At 37.7% G+C, this 11,993-nt stretch overlaps 1 pseudogene; it reads left to right on the top strand.

Moving 5' to 3' along the window:
* The first annotated feature begins 223 nt into the window (after positions 1 to 223).
* Positions 224 to 614, top strand: LOC143405780 (ribosomal protein uL24-like pseudogene; annotated as a pseudogene).
* Positions 615 to 11,993: the final 11,379 nt, after the last annotated feature.

The following is an 11,993-nucleotide window of genomic DNA, read 5'->3' as shown; positions in this document are numbered from 1 at the left end:
AATCACCGGCTTTGAGAAACAATTGTGAGATCTGGTCTTACGGGGAAGGACTTCAGGTTACTTCTACTCAAATTCCCCCTGGGACTTCCCAAGGAAGCTTCATTTTCATGTGCCATGCTGTGTTTTGAAATTTCTTTCTTTCCTAGTGAAAACAAAGCCCGAATCCTAAAACCTTGGAGTGTTATTTCTTTTTACCGCCCTTCCTGCAGTGGCAGTGGTCGAAATGAAGTTCAATGCCTTCGTGACTTCTGGCCAAAGCAAGAATCATAAAAGACATCTCAAGCTCCTCCCCACATTTGCAGGAAACAGCTGTCAGGATGGTGAAGTTCGCACCTGAGGGCATCATAAAAGTCAGCAGATTAACCAAGTAGTCTGGGCTTACAAGAAAAACTATATCATTCATGTTGAATGGGTACAGTGGGAAAGGGCTAATGGCTTTCACCCCAGCAAGGTGATTATCACTAAAACTAGACCAAGGCTGCAAAAAGATACTGGGACAGAAAGTCAAATCTCATCAAGTAGGAAAGCAAAAGAGCAAGTATAAAGAAGAAGTCATTGAGAAGATGCAGGAATTAAGAAATCCCTTATATATTTTTCAACAGACATTGTCATAACAAGACAAAACAGAATTTAACCTTCAAAGAGAAGTCTCTTTGAAAGTTTCCTCAAAATATATAGTAGATATATTTGGATAAGAAAGGATCTGAGTGGAATTGGATAGCTACAATCAGATACTTTTAACTCAAATTCTAATCAATCAGTTGCTTAATGTGTACTAAAAATGAACAAGTCTTAATAAAGCAAAATGGAAAGACTTACAGGCAAAATTCATATTTATGTTGTGTTTTCTTTTGTCCAGGGGACTCCTTTATAACTGAATATGAGAATAGTGTGAACCCCAGTTGATAGAGCCAAGAGCATAACTGAAGAACGGGAGGCAGCTAAGAATATCTGGGTCCCTGTGTGATGAAAGGAACGGAATTGCAGTGTAACTGGATTTATGGTCCTTCAGTGTTCAATGCTATGTTCAAAAACAACAATGCTATCTGCATCCTGGCAAAAGTTAACTATGCACTTTGTTCTTCCAATGAAAAGAAAAGGCAAGGATATCATTCTTTTGCCTTCAAAGGAGGATTCTAGACAACTGGATTATACAAGTCTAGAAGGAACATAAGCCCTTCTTAGGGATAATTTAAAACAAATGAATGGGCTGCTTAAATTTATGCCATATATGTTAATCTTGTGTGAGTTTAGCCTTTAAAGTACTATGATTATTGTTCAATAAAATAACAGTAAGAGATGTGACTTCAGATAAGACAGTTTTCATAACATCCAATTGAGAGTTACAATCCCTAGGAGCAAATTATCCAGCTTTCTGTTTGCTTCTGAGAGTTTCTAAAAAATAATAAAAATAAATAAATGAACAAAAAGAAAAAAAAATGAGTTCTTTGTTTTGTTGTAACATGTTGCAACAGTTGTATATGAGAAATTCCACACCACACAGAAGGTAACAAAGATTGAACATAGAAAATAATGTTGGAAGTTAACCAAGCTTACAGCTTTAAAGACAAAAAAACAGTTACTGTCTAATCATATGTTGGCTCTAACAAACTTTCCATGATACAAAAGTTATAATAAATTGGAGTGTGTTCTCCAAATTGAAATAGCTAAATCTTCTTCACTTTCTGACAGGGGTGTTGTCAGAACATGTGTATAAATGTGTGTGACTGTGCATGCATGTTTGTGTGGCATATGGCAAAACATTTATATAGGTATGCAATCAAAATCTTTGTTGAGGGATCTGAAATACTAGGAGATATAAAAGCAATAACAATAACAAATTAATGTTAAATGGCAATCAACTAGAAGAAATAGAAAAATACCTAGGAAAACACAAGCCATTGAAACTGACTCAAAAAGAAATAGAAAATCTGAATAGATCTGTAACAAGTGTTGAATTCAAAATTAAATAAGTCCCACAAAAGAAAACCAGAAAACCAAGCCAACTGAGTGGCTTTATGTCAAATTCTACTAACCATTAAAAGAAGAATTAGTATGATTCTTCGCAATTTTTTCCAATAAAAACTCAAACCAGACCAAAGCAAAATAAAAAACAGAAGAGGACAGTACACTAATTATCTCACTTTACCACCATCTTTATAATAAAAAAACAGGCAAACATTTCATAAGGAAAAAAATTATAGACCAATAACTTGTATGAGTATAGGCACAAAAATCCTCAATAAAATACTAAGAAAAAAATCCAGCAACATATAAAAAAATACTATATATCATAAACAAGTGGAATTTAGCCCATGAATGTAAGCAGTCAATGTGGTCCAATGATAAAAGTGCCATCCAACTAGGAATTGAAGTACGCCCCTTCAGTTTCCATCCCAGAAAAGCTAATAGTTACTATCACACTTAATGTGAAAGATTGGATGCTTTTCCCTAGGATAAGGACTAAAACAGGAATATTTCCTCTCACCACTTCCATTAAATTTTTTATTGAAGATTTTGGGTATGGCATTTGGCAAATAAAAATAAATACAAGGCAGGAATCCTGTTAGGAAGGAAGGAGTAAAACTATAGTCACAGACGACATGATCTTATATATAGTAAATTCTAAGAACTTCTTAAACAACTCTTCATTAAACAGCTAACAAATAAGATCAGGAAGGTTATGGGATACAAGATCATTATATAAAAATCAATTATCTATCAGGGAATGGTGGTGCACGGCTATAAACCCAGTGGCTTGGGAGGCTGAGACAAGGAGGATCACAAGTTCAAAGCCAGCCTCACCAATGGCAAGGCACTAAGCAATGCAGTGAGACCCTGTCTCTAAATAAAATACAAAAAAAAAAAAAAAAATAGGGCTGGGGATTTGGCTCAGTGGTTGAGTGCCCCTGAGTTTAATCCTCGGTGCCCCCACCAAATTAATTATCTTTCTAGACAACTTTTATATAAAGATCAATTTCCTGTCTATACTCTAGAAATAAGCAATTTCAAGAGGAAATTAAGAATAAAAATTTATTGAAAAGAGCAACTGTATGTTTTGACACAGGCCTGTAATCCCAGCTACTTGGGAAACAAGCAGGAAGAATTCAAGTTTGAGCCTAGCCTGGACAACTTAGCAAGACCCTGTCTCACACACACAAAAAAAAAAAAAAAAAAAAAAGCTAGAGATGGAGCTCAGTGGTAGTGAACCCTAGGGTTCAATCCCCAGTACCAAAACAAAGAAAACAATAAATAAATAAGATAGCATCAAAAAATACAAATAGAAATAAGTGTAACAAAATAAGTACAAGACTTGGACAAGGAAACTATGTAAGACCTTGGTGAAAAAAATTCAAGAAGATCTAAATAAGTAAAAGGATGTCATGTTTGTGAACTAGATGACTTAATACTGTTAAGACAGCAAAACTTCCTGAATTAATTTACAGACTCATAAATCCCAACAAAAATTCAAAAGGTCCTTCTTTTCAGAAATGGAAAAGCTGATTATAAAATTTATATGAAAATGTAAGAAACCCAGTCAATCTTGAAGAAAGAAGATAAAGTTGAAGTTACAGAAAGACTTGTGTATTTCAAGAACTTACTACATATCTATAGTATCAAGATATTTTGCTGCTGGCATAAGAATAGACATATGTCAATGGAATAGAATTCAAAGCCCAAGAATAAAATCTGCCATTTATGTTAAGTGATTTCCAAAGGGTGTTAAGACAATTCAGTGGGGAATTGTCAATAAGTGGTGTTGGGACAACTATAAATCTAAATATAAAAGAATGAAAATGGAGTACTTTATGTCACAAAACCAATTTGAAGTGGATTTAAAGTTGAAATTGAAGAAATAAAAGTATAAAACTCTTAGAAGAAAACAAAGGTGTAAATTTTGATAACCTTAGAATAGGTTTCTTAGATATAACACCAAAAGAAAAACAACCAAAGAAAAATACATAAGTTGCAGTACATCCTATGTAGTACACTATTTTATGCAGTACACTATTTTAATGGTACATTAAAATAGTGAAAACATAAAACACAGGATGAGAAAGAAAATATAAATCATATATCACATATCTGATAAGGGACTTGTGCCTAGAATAGATAAAGAGTTCTTAAAACTCAAAAAGGCAACCTAATAAAAGTTGGGCAAAGGATTTGAGTAAACATTTCTTCAAAGAAAATATACAAATATCCAATAAACATATGAAAAAATGTTCAATATCATTAGTGATTATGAAAATACAAATTATAAATCAAAACCATTATGAGATTTTACTTCATATCACTAGGATGGCTGAAATAGAAGAAAGATAATAATAAGTGTTGGCAAGATGTAGATAAATTGAACCCCTCATAAATTTGCTGGTGGAAATGAAAAATATACCTGTTGGAAATAGTTTAAGTTTCTCAAAATGTTACACAAGTAGCATATGCCCCAGTAGTTTTAGTCCTGGGTATATACTTAAGAGAAATTGAAGACATCTACTTCTCCAAAACTGTGTACATAGATGTTCACAATAACCACATATTGGAGGCTACCCTGAACTGATAAGTAGATAAATACATAAATAAAGTGTGAAATTTCCATATAATGAAATAATATCCTGAAATAAAAATAATAAGGCACCCATACATGCTGTGATATGGTTGAAATTTGAGAACACCATGCTAAGTGAAAGAAACCAGAAACATCACAAATATACACATATTGCATGATTCCATTAATATGAGACACCTAGAATACTCAAATGATTTGGTGGTGATCTTGGACTGAGGAGGTGGGAAGTCAAGGGGAATTGAGGTGTGATTACTTGTACTGAGGGGTATGGTGTTTTCTGTGGGGTGATGAAAATTATTGAAACTTAGGACTGTGGTGATCACACATAACTGTTAATATCCTAAAACTATTTAGATGCACACTTTAAATAGGAAAATTCCTTGGTATATGAATTATATCTTAATCAAGATGTTTAAGAACAAATACATAAAGCTAAAAAAATAATTAAAAAAAAGAACAAATTCCGTGGTTTTAAGTTTGAAAGTCTAAGTTGTGTGCTATATAATCATTTTTCTTATTGTTATTTATTTATTTTTTTAATTTTTTATTTAATTGACTTTATTTTTTTACATACATGACAGCAGAATGCATTATAATTCTTATTACACATAGAGAGCACAATTTTTCATATCTTTGTATATAAAGTATGTTCACGCCAATTCATGTCTTTATACATGTACTTTGTTTTTTTTTTTTGCATTACAATTCTTATTACACATGTATACCACAATTTTTCATACCTCTGTTTGTATATAAAGTAGGTTGCCACCCAATTCGTGTCTTCATACATGTACTTTGGATAATGATGTCCATCACATTCCACCATTTAGCTGATAATAAAATAAATGTATTACCTTTTCCTACCTATAGGTGGCATCCACTTATGATTAGTTTCCTTACTGACTTGGAGCTTAATTGTGTTTAGGCAAAAAACAGATCACCACAAGGTGAAAAGAAAAAGGCTTTATTTGCCAAACACCTAAATCTTATTCTGATATATGTATTCTAAAATGAAAGAGGTTAGGGCTGGGGATGTGGCTCAAGCAGTAATGCGCTCTCCTGGCATGCGTGGGGCGCTGGGTTTGATCCTCAGCACCACATAAAAATAAAGATGTTGTGTCCACCAAAAACTGAAAAATAAATATTAAAAAATTCTCTCTCTCTCTTTTTCCTCTCTCTCTCTCTTTAAAAATAAAATAAAACGAAAGAGGCTCTCTGTACTTAAGATATTTATTTTTGTGTTTATTATCTAATGCATTGATTAGGTCTAATCAATAATAGAATCTTGCCAGTCCAATACAGGAAGGTAAACACAGTTTGACAATAGTTGTGGGGTAAGACTCAAGTTTGGGATGTTGTAAGGAGAGGTGCATCTCATCCACAGAAATGTTTCATTACAGAGGCAGAGTTGTCAAACAAACAAACAATAAACAAAAACTCAGGAAAAATAATTGCAAACATTTGTACCACTCTTTCCAACTTGCATGATCCTTTGCTAACCATTGTTTTATTTATTCTTCCAACCTACCTGTAAAGAGAATATTTCCATTCCTGATAAACAGAAGAGGCAAGAGTGGCCTTATATAGCAAGATCCTCTCACCTAAACTGGCGATTTTCATGACAAGTCCATGATTCTATGAGATTTTGCATGGAAGAATTTTTGAGAGTGCTTAGGAGACAATAAAAAGAAAGCAGATCAGAAAAATATCACTGAGGAAGAAAATTTGAGCAACTCTGTTGCCCCTGAGAAAATGAGAACCCTTTCCTCTATAGATAACCAGACCATCACTGAAGCATCTCAAGGTAAAGATAGCCTCATCTACTCCGACATCTGCTAAAAGACCATTTTGCTCAAAGCAGAACCTTTGTTAAATTTGTTATTTTCCTTAATACATAGAAGAAGCAAGACATGGAATTGTTACTTGACCTAATTCCATAACATAAAGTCAGACATAGAAATAATAAAAACTTTACAGAAACATGGCCAGTTTATCATTGAATAATTTTGTCAAGAAATAATCATGTTAGGCATCAAACATAACCTATATTTTTGGAAAATAGTTTTCAAAAAATTCAGCAAAGGGTCGGGCACATGGCACAGGCCTGTAATCCCAGCAGCTCAGAAGGCTGAAGCAGGAGCATTGCAAGTTCAAAGCCAGCCTCAGCAACAGCGAGGCACTAAGCAACTCAGTGAGACCCTGTCTCTAGCTAAAATACAAAATAGGGCTGGGGGTGTGGCTCAGTGGTTGAGTGCCCCTGAGTTCAATCCCAGTTACAAAAAAAAAAAAAAAATCAGGAAAAGTTTAGATAATTTCCTAGCCAGAGACTCCAGAGGCAGGATGTCCCAGATGTACAGAAGACTTAACACAGGCAAAATTCGATCCTAAAAGTCAAAGAGGAATAAAAATGGGAAAAGCTCAAGAGAGCAACATGATTCCTAAAGGGACCTTGGAAAAGCTAGGAAAGGACTCACGTCCAAGGTGAAAGACGGTCCTTCCAAATAAACGGTGTGACAAATGTCAATACTGCCAGGTAGGCACAGCATCCAAATGGACAGTCTACACATACAGAGGACATTGTAAAGGGGTATATTTTAAAGTAATTGTTAAATAGAACAAGAAAGTTTAGGGATCTTTACAAGGATGAGAAAGGAGAAAGTAGACCCTTTCATTTCCTGCCCAAAACAGTTCCTCCAAACATGGGAAAGAACTTCCAACGCCACGGGTAACCAGCACCAGAGGAGAAGAGACCACCAGAAACTCACGGCAGGTAGTTCAGGAGCAGGAAGACGTGTCTAGGAACTCTTGACCCTCACGGAGGCGGGTGCATTTAGGAAATGAGAAAATAAGGAAATATGTAAGTAAATAGCCAATAAAAGAGTGTGTTTGTTAACTGGCAGCTCAATATGAAGCAACAGCACAATGAGGTAACCACATAATGAGTGGCTTTGGGAAGTAGTAAAAGTCAGGGCTTGGTTAATAGAGTGCTGGAAGCTGGCAGACAGGCTTACCCACCCCTCGGTGCTGGCTGGACCACATCGAAGTCTTGGGTCCCATCTGTGACTCACACTTTAAGAAGGACAATGAGAACTGGAGCACATTCTTTTTCCTGATAGAGAAATAATTGAGGGAAGGTGGACAAAACAATCTCAAGTTCCTTCTAATGCTAAGATTTAAGAGTGGCTCTTAAAAATGCACTTCCCCTTCCCAGCACTTCCTATCTCCTGGGCTGGTCTCCACTAAAGAGCTGCGACTCAGGACTTCCCTGTGGTGGTAGGTAAAGCTTCAGGCTCTGCTCTCTGACAGGATAACGTCGTCCAGCAGGTCTGCCAGAGTCAAAGAGAAACCACCACTGATGATTGCTCTACGACCTCACTAAGGCTTTTCTCTGCACCTCGTTTTGCTCATCTGTACAGTGGGGATAAACGAGAATATTACCCCCAGATTGTAGTGGGGATCAAATGGGATAACATATAGGGATTTTAGCTCAATACTTGACATATGGGGAAATGCAGCAAATTGAGAACAACTGGAATTAGAATTATTTATTAGAGAGAATTTATTTTGGAAAGACTCGACCCTGAGCTAGTCTGCCAATTCCAAACATCCTTCTTATGACTGCTTCTGTTCCCCACTCCTTCCAGAAACACAATCACATTCAGTGGGATCAATATATCCAGAACAAAAGGAGAAAATGAAGAAGCAAGAGTACCCTTTGCTACTGTTTTAATCAATGTTTTTGGCGCTGTGATCAAAAGACCTGAAGAGAACAATTTTAAGGAGGAAAAGTTTATTTGGGGGCTCATGGTTTCAAAGGTCTCAGTTTATAGATGGCCGACTCCACTCCTTAGGGCCTGAGGTGAGGCCAAACATCTTGGCAAAAGTATGTGACAGAGGAAAGCAGCTGGGGACAAGGCACTAGGAAGCAGGGAGAGAGCTCTACTAAACAAAAACAAAATATGTACCCCAAATGCATGCCCACAGGGACCCACCTCCTCCAGCCACACCCTACCTGCCTACAGTTACCATCTAGCAATCCAAGGCATTAACGCTCTGGTTAGGTTAAAACTCTCATGACCCAATCATTTCACCTCTAAACTTGCATTGTCTCACACATGAGCATTTGAGGGACACCCCACATCTAAACCATAACAAAGTTACTTATTAAGCAATTTCAACTGAAATTGTTGACCAGGTATATATCAACTTTTCTAGAGATTTGATTAATTCCCAGCCAGAGTAGCAATAGGGTCAATGGGGACATTCTCAGCCCCTTCAGTCTCGGAATTGATATTTAATAAGGTCATGGAGGGTGCATGTGGTCTGGCTCTTAAATGCTCTTAATAATGATTAAGATTCACAAAGGCAGGGAAAGGATTGCTAAACACTTAACATCTGTTAAATGAAGAGCTTTCGACATATCACATGCAATGGATTAATTGGGCAAGAAATGATGTCTAAACCGGGTGACTACAAGAACCAGAATAGGTTCCTTTCCACATGGGCAAGTTGTATTTAGAGCCAGAGAAAAGGAAGTGACCTACAGAAAACAGAAGTGAGGTAGAGGTCATGTCTGTCTTATTTGAACAGAGTTTGAACAGTTGACCACTTATTAAGTGGTTGAGACTCAGCTACCCTTACAAGACTATGTTATAGTCTATGACTGTATCAAGTGAGGCTGCAGTTTACCATTTACAAAGGAAATGTTGAGGCCAAGATTAAAATATGTACTGAGGCTGCATTAGGCCAAACTTAATTCAATTTAAAATTCTGACCAGAACTCTAAAATGTAAAGGACTTTTCTGACTGCTCACTGGTTCCTGTTCCCAGCAGAGGTTGAGAGAATACCATGGCGCCAGACCTCAGGAGGGATGGTTCTGTGCTAATCCCTGCATGTACGGGCCTGGGTGGACCTCAGGAAGGAGCTGAATGTGAGCCATTCTGGACAGTGTTCATTTGGGGTGACCACAGTGCACCTACTAGTTCAAAGGAGAAGGGCCTGTTGGGCCTTTTGGATGCCAAACAACTATTATAGAGTAGCATTATAATGAACTGAGTGTGAATGCATTAGAAACACATGGGCTTAATGTTCCTTGAAATAAACATAGGTTTAAGAAAAATGAAGAGGAAAGCAAATGTGTTGGCCAAATGCATTTTGGGTTTTTGCTTTTTGAACCCCAAATATTTGAAAGCAGTTCAGGCACTCTTACTCAATTCAGAGTGCCATTTAACTCTCCCACGGTGACGAACACTACACACCAAAGTGGGAAAATTCAGCATCTTTCTCTAATCCAGAATGACACAGACCAACAAAGAGGTTTTCAGAGAACAGTTTTAAAAACACTCAAGAAGTGAAGGTTTTGACTTCATTTTTATGGTCCTGGGGACTGAACCCAAGGCTTACATGCTAAGCATGCACTCTAGCACTGAACAACACCCTTAGTCCCAAAGGATTTGATTTTTGAAGAGAAATGACAGGAGATAGGTATGTGTGGCTTCATTGATGGAAGATGAAGGAGTAAATAGCTACTAACTTATTTGGTTGGGCCCCAACACTGCAGGTTAATGCTTATGACTGAGAAACTCACAATCATTCTTGTTTTTAAAAACAAACAAAACAACAACAATAAAAATAAAACACAGTGGGAAAAAAAACTCAATGAATTTCTGATTCTAGTCCTATGTACATTGGGACTTGTCAACAAAGTAAAACTACCTGGCAGCTGGATGCACTGAGGCCCGAGAGCACACACATGTCTTCACCTGGACCTTCACCCTGATCACCTGGCTTGAGAAATATAAGTGCCTCAGGCCCTCTCTACCACTGATCAGAGTGCTCACTGACAATTGGGCGTGCTCATCCCCTGCTCCCACCAACTCCAGACGTGGAAATCTTGTGACACCGGAGCTCAGTCACCCTAAGGTGTCCCCGAATTGCCCCCGCTGACGCCTGCCGTTTCTCCACCTCTCTGGGAACCGATTTCCCAGCAGGCACTGGCTCTCAGATGGCTGTCAGCTCAGGTGCTAGCTAATAAGCAAGGTGTTTGGTGACAAGGGCTTAACACCTCCCAGAGGCATTTGCATTTTAATAGGGGACTGTTACAAGAATTCAGACCCCGAAGGGAAGGAATGAAGTTATGATGGTAAAATGCCAGGAACCAGTGTGGGTATTTCAGAGCAGGGCGCTCTCTCCTTGGATCCTAACACCTGCTTAACTGGCCCAGTCTACAGCTCTGTGGAGTGGAACATGGAATCATTTCTCTTCATCCTGCTTGCACTAGAGATCAGCTCCCCAAGTGAAACAGGCCTTTCTTAACAGCAGAATTCAGAGCTCCAGAAATCTTGATTCTGCCAAATGGGATATCAGTGGAAGCTTCTGGAGAACTAGAGACAGTCACTCGGGGGCCATTCTTATTGGGCCAGATTAGACGCTGAGCTTACAGGTACCAGTTGCATACAGTTTCTGAACTCAGAAAACTCACTGTTTAAAAAAGGAGGCAGACCTCAACAGAGAGGAGCCTAAGGAAAGGAGCCAGTGATTCTGCTGGGGGGCGGGCGAGGCTTCTGCTTCTTCCCAGACCACAGTGTTCACCCGTCACTCATCACTCTGCCTCACTCCTGCTCCTTGCACCCCACTCCCCCTCCCTACACATGCACTTGCACATTTGGGGACTTTCTAAAGTCATACAATACAGGCAACGTCGTTTTAGAAATTTTCAAAATGTAAAGAAAAGCACAAAGAAGGAAGCAAAATAAAAGAAAAAAGAAAATTGCCGATACTGCCAACGGAATTCACCACTATTTCATGTTCTTCTAATCTTTAGATTTAGGGATCTATTTATAATAAGTTAAGGATGATACCTATCTTTTTTAGTTTGGATGCTTCTCCCACGGATCACTTTACTAGAGTGGTCTCATGTTGTTTAACAGTCTGAAAATGTTATATTTCATAATACAAAGGGTAGTCACAAAATAGAGCATTGTGATGGGTTAAGGTGTCAGTAAAATGATCTCCCTTTTCTCCTTATTAACCCTCAGGTTCATGGAGAAGAGAACTGTCAAAAAGTAAAAATCTTAAGTACAGGGGCTTATACTGAGGAATATATAACATTTTGAGGTAATGCGACTTAGGGAAGGTTTGAAAGTATTTTCATTGACATTAACTCATAAAAATTTGAAACATTACCATTCTTTATATCAGCAATTTTTTTTGGGGGGTGGGAGGTACCCGGGATTGAACTCAGTCAGAAGCACTCAACTACTGAGCCAAATCCCCAGCCCTATTTTTTTTTTTTTTTTTTGAGACAGGGTCTTGCTGAGTTGCTTAGTGCCTTGCTTTTGCTCAGGTTGGCTTTGAACTCACGATCCTCCTTCCTTAGCCTTCTGAGCTGCTGGAATTACAGCTGATATATTACAGGCATGT

This window comes from Callospermophilus lateralis, chromosome 8 (genome assembly GCF_048772815.1).
Source record: "Callospermophilus lateralis isolate mCalLat2 chromosome 8, mCalLat2.hap1, whole genome shotgun sequence".
Classification (NCBI taxonomy): Eukaryota; Metazoa; Chordata; class Mammalia; order Rodentia; family Sciuridae; genus Callospermophilus; species Callospermophilus lateralis.
Note: the sequence above shows the minus strand (reverse complement) of the source record. Positions and strands in the feature narration are given on the sequence as shown.